General features: G+C 39.0%; 1 non-coding gene across 1 annotated transcript; it reads right to left on the bottom strand.

Annotated features, from left to right (window-relative positions):
- Positions 1-11,661: 11,661 nt before the first annotated feature.
- On the bottom strand, positions 11,662-11,769 carry LOC112782100 (small nucleolar RNA R71). Its single transcript, XR_003192839.1, has one exon. It is a non-coding gene; the product is annotated as a small nucleolar RNA R71 (small nucleolar RNA).
- Positions 11,770-12,201: the final 432 nt, after the last annotated feature.

Raw genomic sequence — 12,201 nt, 5'->3', positions numbered from 1 at the left:
AATTAGAGGGTGCAACTTCATATCTTTTATGAAGGGTTGAATTGTGAATCAAAGAAAGATGTAGACCACTCATCTGGAGGTTCCCTTAACAAGAAGAAGACCATTGAAGAAGCCATTGATGTTATAGAGACAGTGGATGACAACGAGTATTTTTATGCCTCAGACAGAAGCAACAACAGGGAAGTCTTAGAATTAAACCATATGGATGCAATCCTGGCCCAGAATAAGATGATCACCAAGCAACTGGCTAAATTGACCAAGAAAATGGAGAAGAATTAGGTTGCAGCTATCCACACTGGACCATCATCTCAAGGAGAGTTGGAAACAGAAGAATGAGTTAACTGGGAGGAAGCTAATTACCTTGGAAATTCATCTAGGCAAGCTAATGATCCTTATTCTAAAACTTATAACTCTGGTTGGAGGAACCACCCAAACTTTAGGTGGGAGAACCAACAAAACCAAGGCCAAGACCACAGATCCCATAATCCAAACCAATATCACAATTCTACTCACCAATACTCCAACCAAAGACCATACCAGACCACACAAAACACTTATTCACAGCCACCATACCAAAACCACAATAACCACCCTCAACATCCTAATTCCAACCAACCATCACCACATGATGAGGACAGAATGGCCAAAATGGAAGCTATGCTTGCAAATCTTTGCAAAGAGTCTGAAGACATGAAAAAATTCAAGGAAGAAGTGAGAGGGAGTATAAAAAACCGAGGAGAGATTATTAAGAATCTCAAATCTCAAGTAGGACATCTTTCACAGTAGATTCTGAAGTCCACTGATAGTTTCCCAAGTGACAGTGAGAAAAAGACCAGGAAGGAGGTTCCTCCTGGGCATTCAATGCCACAAATGGGAGGCAAGCAGCCATTGAACGCCAGCTGTGGTGCACAAGCTGGGCGTTCAACGCTCATACAGAAGGCAGAGAATTTGAATTCCCTAGCCTCTCAGGACCAGTAGGTCCCACAGAATCTCCACCTACCCTACCTTCTTCTATGCTATTCTTCCCCATTTTTCATATTTGCTCAAGGACGAGCAAAACTCTTAAGTTTGATGTTGCAAAAGCTTTTCTTTTTTACTTATACCACTCCTAAGTATGGAAACAAAGACAAGGGCATGACATTGAAGAGATCAAGCACTACATTGGATCCTCAAGGAGGAGTACTAGCAGCCATCACTAAGGTGGATTCGTTCTCTTAATCCCCTTTTCTTATGTTATATTTCTATTTTCTGTTATGTTGTATTGTATGTTCTCTTATTCTTATTGCATGATCATTTTCATCTATGTCTTTAAGCTATAAAATGTTCCATATATCTTTCACCTTGCTTAAAAAGAAAATTTTATTTGAAAAGAATTGAGAGATACATGAATTTCAAGTTATATAATAAGAATAGTTCAATTATCTTGATGTGGTGGCATTCCTTTAGTTTTCGAAATGTATGAATAAATAGTGCATATTTAAAGTTGGAATTTTAGAATGTTGGCTCTTGAAAGAATGATGAAAAAGGAAAAGTATTATTGGTAATCTGAAAAATCTCAAAAATTGATTCTTGAAGCAAGAAAAAACAGCAAAAAGAAAAAGAAAAAGCATGTTGCAAAAGAAAAAATAATATATGCATGCAAAAAAATAGAAAAATAGCAAAAAAAATAAAAAACAAAAAAATCCAATAGCTCTTTAAACCAAAAGGCAAGAGCAAAAAGTCAATAACCCTTTAAACAAAAATGCAAGGGTAAAAGGATCCAAGGCTTTGAGCATCAATGGTTAGGAGGGCCTAAGCGGCTCAACCAAGTTGTCTCTAACCATATGCTGATGGAGTGAAGGTGTCAAGTTAAAAGCTTGAGACTGAGCAGTTAAAGTCGTGGTCCAAAGAAAAAAGAGTGTGCTTAAGAACTCTGGACACCTCTATCTGGGGATTCTAGCAAAGCTGAATCACAATCCAAAAGGTTTCACTCAGTTAAAGTTTCTGTGGTATTTTTGTATCCGGTGGTAATACTGGAAAACAAAGTATTTAGGGTCACGGCCAAGACTCTAAAAGCTGTGTTCAAGACTCTGGGAGAATCAATAATATCATCTGGATTTTAAGTTCCTAAAGAGACCAACATTTCTGGGTTTCAGTGGATAGTGAGATGCCTAAACTATTTAGAAGCAAAAAGCTACTAAGTCCTGCTCATCTAATTGAAACTGAGTTTTATTGGAAACTCTGAGATTTATTGTATCTTACTCTTCTTTTTATCCTACTTTGTTTTTAGTTGCTTAGGGACAAGCAACAGTTTAAGTTTGGTGTTGTGATGAGCGGATATTTTATACGCTTTTTGGCATCATTTTCATATAGTTTTTAGCATATTTTGTTTAATTTTTATTAAGTTTTCATAGGTTTTAGTGTTAAATTCACATTTTTGGATACTACTATGAGTTTTTGTGTTTTTGTGCAATTTCAGGTATTTTCTGGCTGAAATTGAGGAGTTGGAGCAAAAGTCTGATTTAGAGACAAAGAAAGAGCTTTTCTGGAGCTACAGAAGTCCAAATGGGGCACTCTTAATGGCTATAGAAAGCTGACTTCCACAGCTTTCCAGCAATGTATAATAGATCATACTTTGCTTTAGAATAGAAGGCCCAAAACTGGCGTCCAACGCCAGCCTCCTGCCCCAGTCCAGGCGTCCAGCGCCCATAAGGAGGAGACCAGCGTCCAGACGCCCAAAGAAGACCCCCTAGCCAGCGTTCAACACCCTAGAGGCCTCATAGCACGTGGATCTCATCAAAATTCAGCCCAAACACTCACCAGGTGGGCCCCAAAAATGGATTTTAGTACTAAAAGACTATTTTACCCTTCTTAATGTAATTCTTAGTCATTAATTTAGTATTTAAAGACTTTTACACCTCTCATTAAGGGAGGACTGATAAACTCCAATTTTGTGGTTTATATTGTGTAGAATTTGGGGGGTTTTGTCAATATTTTTCATACTTATTCACAAGAATTGCATGGTTTTGTGTTCTCTTCCTAATATTGCTTCAAGATGGAAAACATGCTTCTTTTGCCTTAGAATTACTAAATTTTGATCCTCTTTTATTACCATTCGATGCCGTGATGTGTTTATTGAGTGATTTCAGAATTTATAGGGCAAGGATGGCCTAGAAGAGAGAAAGAAAGCATGCATAAGAGGAAGGAACATGAAGATTTGGATTTTGGGAATTTCAGCATGGGCGCGCACGCGCACCTCACGCGCACGCGTGGATGTAGAGAGCTGGAAGCGGCACGCGAAGATCGGTGCATACGCGCAGATTAGAGAAATCCACACCGGCGGGCACGCGTACATGGTGCGCACGCGTGGATCACAAAATCAATCTGCGCGCACGCACGCATGGCGCGTACACGCGATAAGCTGCACGTGACCTCATTAAAGGAAATCGTGCCTGGCAATTTCTGAGGCTCAAGTGGCCCAAATCTAAGCTGGTTCTCCATGGAAAAGACCCAAGGATGCTAGGGGAAATGGGGGGATCATTCATTCACACTTAGACACAATTTTTAGCTAGTTTTTGGTTCTTGTTATTCTAGAGAGAGAAACCCTTGTTCCTCTCTAGATCTAGTTTGATTTGATCTTCCCTTGTTAAATTCTGAATTGGATCTTGTTAATTACTAGTTTTGATTGCTTAATTTGAATTCCTTAGCATAATTTTGTTTAGATCTTGTGTAGTTTTATGTTTTCTTGTCAATTGTCATTTTATACCCATTCCATGAATCTTGGGAATCTTGAATTTTTGATGTTACATTGATGATTTTCATGGTTAATTGTGTTGTTTGAGTGATTGTATGTTGATAATTGTTAGTGGGTACTTGTTAATTTCAATTTAATTGCACTTTGAATATGTCTTTTAGTAATGCTCACCATGTGTTTGATGAAATGTTTCCCTTGATTATGGAGTAGTTCTCTTTACTCTTGGCCTAGGCTAAGGGAATTGGGTAAACTTGAGTCATTGGGTCTAATGGATTTGATGATTTGGGAACCCTTAGTGGTCAATTTGATAACCATTGACACTAGCATACTACTAAGTCAATTAGTAGCTAGGTTGGACCTTATGGGTTGATGTTGACTAAACCATTTAACATACTTCAAGTATAGAAGTAGACTTAATGAGTTTGGTTCCTCATAATTATCAATCTATGGTTATTAGACAAGGATAGTGACCCCAATTCCCATGTCTAGCCAAGAGTTGTTTTATCATTCATATTTGAAAACACAAAAAACCTAATTGCTTTGTCTTAGTCATAGTTATTTGTTTAGTTTTAGAGTAGGCTTATATTGGATGTTATCTTATTAGTTTGGAATTGCTCACATCTTGCTTTAGTTATTTGAATTAGTTTCTTGCACTTCAAGATTACTTGCTTGTTAGGATTCTTAGTTTAATTTCTTGCTCATGACTTACAACCCCGGAATTCTAACCAATGTTGATGCACATGTTTGCCCATTCCTTGTGAGATGACCCGAGGTTTGAATACTTCGTTTACTTTTATTGGGGTTGAATTTGTTATGACAACCAATTCCTTTGAAATTTGATTCGCAGATTATTTTTCGGTTGAGGGCTATACTTGCAACGCGAAAATCTTGTGAAATTCCTTACCGACGGTATTCCGTGGCCATCAAATTTTTTGGCGCCGTTGCCGGGGAATGGTTGCAACATATGCCTTGATATTGGTTATGTGAATATGTGAAAATTGTAATTAGTTTACTTTCTTTCAATACTTACCTATAGTTTAGATTTCTTTTGTATGTGTGCTATGACTCCCAAGTTTGATGACTCGGTCTCAACCGAATTCTAGCTTAGCCGAGTTTGACCCTGAGATTGAAAGAACGTTGTTACACACTCGGCAAGCTAGACGGCGGTTGGACTATACGGCTAGTACTTCGGCCTCTCTCGAGGAACATACCGAATCACTAGACGGTACCGAGAGTGACTTGGAGTCCGCTACTTCCTATTCTTCTGTTGGCACTACTAATACATCTTTGCATGCTACAGGTGAACCATACATGGCGGAGCCATGACGGATCACTTTGCATGAGCAAGGAGCTTCGGATCTCATACTTCAAGCTTTGCAAGCAAGGTATCCCAACCTTGATCCAAATTTTGAGTTGAAGAGTAGCTTGATACATCTACTTCCTAAGTATCATGGGTTGCCAGGTTAAGACCCCATCCGACATCTAAGAGACTTTCAAGTTGCTTGTTCTACGGCTCGAAGGCATGGAGCCGATGAGTTGGCTATTATGGTTTTTGCCTTTCCCTTCTCTCTTGAAGGGCAAGCAAAGACATGGTTTTATTCGCTATCGGATGAGATTGTGACCAATTGGGATTTCTTGAGAAGAGAGTTTCTAGATAAGTTCTTCCCACTGGAGAAGACCGATTACGTCCGGAAGGAGATCTCGGGTATAATACAAAGGGACCAAGAGAGTTTATATGAGTATTGGACTCGGTTCAAAAGGCTATTGGAATCTTGTCCACACCATTGATTGAACACTCACTTGCTCATTAGTTACTTCACCGGAGGTCTTTGTGTGGAAGATAGAAGATTGCTCACCGCTTCTAGTGGTAGTTCCCTTTCAAAAAAAAAGACGGAGGGAGAAGCTTGGAAATTGATAAATGATGTTGCCAAGGCTACACAACATGTAAGGGTGAGAAGTAATCCTCTTAAGGGTGTGGTAAAACCATCCTCCTCCGAAGCAAGCTTGACCAAAGAACTTGGGGACATGACCACTATCCTCACGCGAATACAAAAAGATCAAAAGGAATACTACTCCATCCAAGCCATCCAAGCCCCACCCCCAGTTGCTCAACTGGAAGGCCCTCATAGGATTTGTGGTTTGTGCTCTAGCACCACACATTACACTGATCAATGCCATCAAATTCAAGAGGAACATGCCCTTGTCATAACCAATGTGAATTACAACAACCATCCGCCCTATCCTTCTCAAGGCCAAAACAACTACCCCCATGGTAGTAATCAAAATCAAGGGTGGAGGGATAATGTACAAGGGAGAAATCAAAACCAAAGATGGAACAACTCTTCTTATCATCACAACAACAACCAATCTTCATCCCAATACCACCATAACAACAACAACCACCAAGTCAACCAAAATTACCACAACTAAAACCAAAGCAGCTACACCAAATACCAAGCACCACACCATAGACAACAATCCAACCAAACCTCTTCATCTTCCACCAATCAAGTTGATGAGCTTAGAGCTGCTATGGAGAAATGGGACGAGAGCAACAAGGCTCAATTTGACGCCTTGGGCGCTCAATTGGCCAACCTCGCCGACATGCTTTCAAAGATGTCCATGCCCTCCTCCAACAATAATACCAACCAACCCTCAAGCTCTTCCAAACCCCAAGGGCGGTCTCAATGCCATCACTCTACGGTCGAGGACTACATTGGAGGAGATACCTCCTAGGGTCGTGGAAAACATTCATGAGGAAGAAGTGGTTGTTGAAGCTCCACATGAAGAAGAGGAGGTAGACAAAAGGCATGAGGAAGAAGGAGTAAGCTTTAAGGAACCCAAGAGGAAAGCTATAGTGGATGAGTCCATTCCTATTCTATTCCCTTCCATGGTGAAGAAAGCAAAGAAAACCCCGAAATTTGATTTGAACATGCTTCAAGTGTTCAAGAAGGTTGAGGTAACCATACCACTTCTTGATGCTATCTAACAAATTCCGAAGTATGCAAAATTTTTGAAAGACTTGTTTACACACAAGGATAGGATAGGAGATTTGGAGACATTATCCTTGGGTAGTTCGATTTCTTCCTTGATGGAGCCTATTTCAAAAAAATGTGGTGACCCTGGGCCTTGTTTGGTGTCTTGTTGTATTGGTGGGCGCACTTTTCATGACTGTATGTGTGATCTAGGAGCTTGCGTAAGTATCATGCCGCTTTCTATCTTTGTGCAGTTGAATTTAGCTCCATTAAAGAAGTCGGTGGTGAAGTTTGCCTTAGCCGATAAAAGTGTGATCACTGTGATAGGAATAGCAGAAGATGTACTTGTGGCGATCAAGGACTTGGTCTTTCCGGTGGACTTTTACATCCTTAAAATGCCTCCAACAGAAAATAGAAGCTCATCCTCCGTTCTACTTGGTAGACCCTTCCTTAAGACCTCTAAATTCAAGTTAGATGCTTTCACCGGCACATATTCCTTTGAGGTTGGAGACAAGACTATAAAGTTTAATTTGGAAGAAGCCATGAAGCATCCTCCCGAAGAGCATTCCGTTCTTCGATGTGATGTAATCGATGAAGTGGTAGTGGAAGTGCGAAAAGAAGACTACATCAAGTTATGCTACCCTATTGTTGAAGAGACGGATGGCCAAGAGGATGAACAAGAGAAAGTTGTTGAGAATGAACTCCATGAGCCTGATGAAAAGGAACCTCAGCTTGAGGCAAAGAGTGAGCTGAAGCCTCTTCCATCTCATTTAAAGTACGCTTTCTTAGAGGACAACCAAAAGTTTCCGGTCATTATTGCTAGTGAGCTTTCTAGTGAAGAGGAAGGGAAGCTCCTAGATGTTCTAAGAAAGTACAAGAAGGCAATTGGTTGGAGCCTAGCCGATATTGTAGGGATTGACCCCCGCAAGTGCATGCATCGTATATTTCTCCAAGAGGGAGCTCGGCCGGTTAGGCAACCACAAAGGAGACTCAACCCAATCATCCTCGACGTGGTAAAGAAGGAAGTCACTAGGCTACTTGATGCGGGTATCATATACCCAATTTCTGACAGTGAGTGGGTGAGCCCGGTCCAGGTTGTTCCCAAGAAATCAGCCATCACTGCGGTTAAAAAGGATGATGGTGAAGTGGTCACCAAGAGAGTACAAAACGCATGGCGAGTGTGCATTGATTATAGAAGATTGAACATCACTACAAGGAAGGACCACTACTGATGAGCGGATAATTTATACGCTTTTTGGCATTGTTTTTAGTATGTTTTTAGTATATTTTAATTAGTTTTTATTATATTTTTATTAGTTTTTAAATAAAAATAACTCTTCTGGACTTTACTATGAGTTTGTGTGTTTTTCTGTGATTTCAGGTATTTTCTGGCTGAAATTGAGGGACCTGAGCAAAAATTTGATTCAGAGGCTGAAAAAGGACTGCAGATGCTATTAGATTCTTACCTCCCTAAACTCAAAGTGGATTTTCTGGAGCTACAGAAGCCCAATTGGCGAGCTCTCAATTGCGTTGGAAAGTAGACATCCTAGGCTTTCCAGAAATATATAATAGTTCATACTTTGCCCGAGATTTGATGGCCAAAACAGGCATTCCAAGTCAGCTCAAGAATTCTGGCGTTTAACTCCAAAACTGGCACAAAAGCTGGAGTTAAACGCCCAAACTGGCACAAAAGCTGGCGTTAACTCCAAGAAAATTCTCTACACAAAAATGTTTCAATGCTCAGCCCAAGCACACACCAAGTGGGCCCGGAAGAAGATTTCTACATTAATTACTGATTTCTGTAAACCCTAGGCTACTAGTTCTCTATAAAAAGGACCTTTTGCTATTGTATTTTCATACTTTGAATCTTTGATAAGTCTTATGCTATCTTAGACACGTTTGGAGGCTGGCCATTCGGCCATGCCTGGACCTTGTTCTTATGTATTCTCAACGGTGGAGTTTCTACACACCATAGATTAAGGTGTGGAGCTCTGCTGTTCTTCATGAATTAATACAAGTACTATTGTTTTTCTATTCAACTCAAGTCTATTTCTTCTCTAAGATATCACTTGTTCTTCAACTTGATGAATGTGATGATCCGTGACACTCATCATCATTCTCACCTATGAACGTGTGCCTGACAACCACCTCTGTTCTACCTTCGATTGAGTGTGTATCTCTTGGGTTTCTAATCTAAGATTGGAACCTTCGTGGTATAGGCTAGAATTAATGGCAGCCATTGTTGATCTGGGAAGGGATGACTGTGACGAGCTTCAAACTCGCGATTGTGGGGCGTGTGACAGACGCAAAAGGATCAATGGATCCTATTCCGACATGATCGAGAACCGACAGCTGATTAGCTGATGTTGTGACAGAGCATCAGGACCATTTTCACTGAGAGGACGGGATGTAGCCATTGACAACGGTGATGCCCAACATAAAGCTTGCCATGGAAAGGAGTATGAATGATTGGAAGAAGGCAATAGGAAAGCAGAGGTTCAAGGGGAACAAAGCATCTTCATACACTTATCTAAAATCCACCAATGAATTACATAAGTATCTCTATCTTTATTTTATGTTTATTTTCATCACCTTAAACTCCATAACCATTTGAATCCGCCTGACTGAGATTTACAAGATGACCATAGCTTGCTTCAAGCCGACAGTCTCCGTGGGATCGAACCTTACTCACGTAAGGTTTATTACTTGGACGACCCAGTGCACTTGCTGGTTAGTTGTGTGAAATTGTGACAAAGTGTGATTCATGTTTGCGAGCTCCAAGTCCTTTGGCGCCATTGTTGATGATCACAATTTCGTGCACCAAGTTTTTGGCGCCGTTGCTGGGGATTGTTCGAGTTTGGACAACTGACGGTTCATCTTGTTGCTTAGATTAGGTATCTTTTCTTCAAAATTTTTAAGAATGAATTCTAGAGTTTCAAGGTGATGTTCCCACCATCACAAAAGCTAATTGATTCTCATCAATTTAGCTATTGAATGTAATGTCCTGCTGAAGCTTGGCTAAACATGTCTAATCCTTTTTAGACTGAAGCTTTAGACTAACATTGCATGATTCCTGGAATTCTTATTAAAAGTTTTGATTCTCTTTATTTTCTTTTCTATATAATTTTCAAAAAAATACAAAAAAATTTAAAATCATAAAACCAAAAATATTTTATGTTTCTTGTTTGAGTCTAGTATCAATTTTTAAGTTTGGTGTCAATTGCATGTTTTTATTCTTGCATTTTTTTCGAATACATGCATTATGTTCTTCATTGATCTTCAAGTTGTTCTTGATGATTTCATTGCTTTGATCTTCAAATTCTCTTGCTTTGTATGTTTTGTTATTTCTTACATGCATTTTTACATTGTTATAGTCCTTAGTATACAAACTTTTAAGTTTGGTGTCTTACATGTATTGTTTATTTGATCTTAGTTGCATTTTTATTGTTTCTCATCATCAAAAATTCAAAAATATTTTCAAAACTATGTCTTTTCAAGTCAATAATACAGAGAATTGAAGATTCAAAACATTCAGCACAGGAATCAAACAGAAAAAGCTGGGCGTTCAAAACGCCCAGTGAAGAAGGAAAACTGGCGTTTAAATGCTAGCCAGGGTACTTGGCTGGGCGTTTAACGCCCAAAAAGGTAGAGATTTGGGCGTTAAACGCCAGAATGGGCACAATTCTGGGCGTTTAATGCCAGGATGACACTAGAGGGAAGATTTTGTTTTTAATTCACATTTTTTCAAGTTTTCATAATTTTTCAAAATCAAATCTTTTTCAAATCATATCTTTTCAATCATATCTCTTTCAAAATCAATTTCTTTCCATTTTATATTTTCAAAAATTCTTGCTTCAATTCAAGATTTACTTCAAAAAATTTTCAAGTTGTTACTTGCCTATTAAGAAAGGATCAAATTTTAAATTTTAGAATCATATCTTTTAATTTCTTGATAGTCAAGTAATCAACTTTAATTTAAAAAAAAAAACTTTCTTTTTCTAAATTGATTTTCAATCATATCTTCTCAATCATATCTCTTCAATCACATCTTTTTCAAAATTAACTCTCAATCATATCTTTTTAATTTCTAATTTCAAAATCTTTTTCAAAAATCACTTAATTTCTTTCCCAATTTTAGTTTTCGAAAATCATCAATCAATTTTTCAAAATTTCTTTTAATAATTCCAAAATCTTTTTAATTTATTTTCGAAAATTCTTCCCCTCTTCGCACATCCTTCTATTTAAAGGACTAACACTCCTCCTCAAGGTACAATTCGAACCCCCTCCTTCTTTATATGTTCGAATTCTCTTCCATCTACCTCCTCCTTCTATTCTTCTTTTCTTCTGACACTTCAAGGAATCTCTATACTGTGACATAGAGGATTCTATACTTTCTTGTTCTCTTCTCTTTCATATGAGCAGGAGCAAAGATAAAAGCATTCTTGTTGAAGCTGATCCTGAACCTGAAAGGACCTTGAAGAGAAAGCTAAGAGAAACCAAAACACAACTCTCTCTAGATGGCCTAACAGAGCTCTTCAAAGAAGAAGAAACCATGGCAGCCGAAAACAACAATAATGCCAACAATGCAAGGAAGGTAATGACTTTACTGCACTTACTCCTAACTTCTATAGGAGAAGCATCTCAATCCCTGCCATTGGAGCCAACAACTTTGAGCTTAAGCCTCAATTAATTTCTCTAATGTAACAGAATTGCAAGTTTCATGGACTTCCATTGGAAGATCCTCATCAGTTTTTAGCTGGGTTCTTACAAATCTGTGACACTGTCAAGACCAATGGGGTTGACCCTGAAGTCTACAGACTTATGCTTTTTCCTTTTGCTGTAAGAGACAGAGCTAGGACATGGTTGGATTCACAACCTAAAGAAAGCCTGAACTCTTGGGAAAAGCTAGTCAATGCCTTCATGGCAAAGTTCTTTCCACCTCAAAAATTGAGTAAGCTTAGAGTGGAAGTCCAAACCTTTAGACAGAAGGATGGTGAGTCCCTCTATGAAGCTTGGGAGAGATACAAGCAATTGATCAGAAGGTGCCCTTCTGACATGCTTTCAGAATGGAGCATCATAGGAATCTTCTATGATGGCCTGTCTGAACTATCCAAGATGTCATTGGATAGCTCTGCTGGAGGATCTCTTCATCTGAAGAAGACGCCTACAGAAGCTCAAGAACTCATTGAAATGGTGGCAAATAACCAATTTATGTATACTTCTGAAAGTAATCCTGTGAATAATGGGACAACTCAGAAGAAAGGAGTTCTTGAGATTGATACTCTGAATGCCATATTGGCTCAGAATAAAATATTGACCCAACAAGTCAATATGATTTCTCAGAGTCTGTCTGAAATGCAAGCAGCAACAGGCAGTACTAAGGAAGCTTCCTCTGAAGAAGAAGCTTATGATCCTGAGAACCCAGCAATGGAAGAGGTGAATTACATGGGAGAACCCTATGGAAACACCTATAATCCTTCATGGAGAAATCAT

This window comes from Arachis hypogaea, chromosome 19 (assembly GCF_003086295.3).
Source record: "Arachis hypogaea cultivar Tifrunner chromosome 19, arahy.Tifrunner.gnm2.J5K5, whole genome shotgun sequence".
NCBI classification, from domain to species: Eukaryota; Viridiplantae; Streptophyta; class Magnoliopsida; order Fabales; family Fabaceae; genus Arachis; species Arachis hypogaea.
Note: the sequence above shows the minus strand (reverse complement) of the source record. Positions and strands in the feature narration are given on the sequence as shown.